The sequence below is a fragment of the Clarias gariepinus genome, chromosome 13, assembly GCF_024256425.1.
Source record: "Clarias gariepinus isolate MV-2021 ecotype Netherlands chromosome 13, CGAR_prim_01v2, whole genome shotgun sequence".
Classification (NCBI taxonomy): Eukaryota; Metazoa; Chordata; class Actinopteri; order Siluriformes; family Clariidae; genus Clarias; species Clarias gariepinus.
The window spans coordinates 15,325,531-15,325,802 of record NC_071112.1 but is presented as its reverse complement, the minus strand read 5'-3'; positions in this window follow the sequence as shown (position 1 = coordinate 15,325,802).

The window sequence follows — 272 nt, the reverse complement described above, 5'->3', positions numbered from 1 at the left end:
CAACCGCCCACCGCCAATACCGAGATGTTAGGATTATTACGTTACAGTTTGGACAAGTTCAACTTAATCTGTTTTTACTGAAAGACATATCAGTGTTCGAAGAAACAAAATGAAACCTAAGAATTAAAAAAATTGAAGTATTTGTGTTTCTTTGGAGTTAATGAAATGATTAAATATTTGATTTGACACAAACAACCAAGTAAGCAAAAACAAAAACAGTAAATCATGGTGGCGTAGTGGTTAGCACTGTGGCTTCACACCTCCTGGGTCAA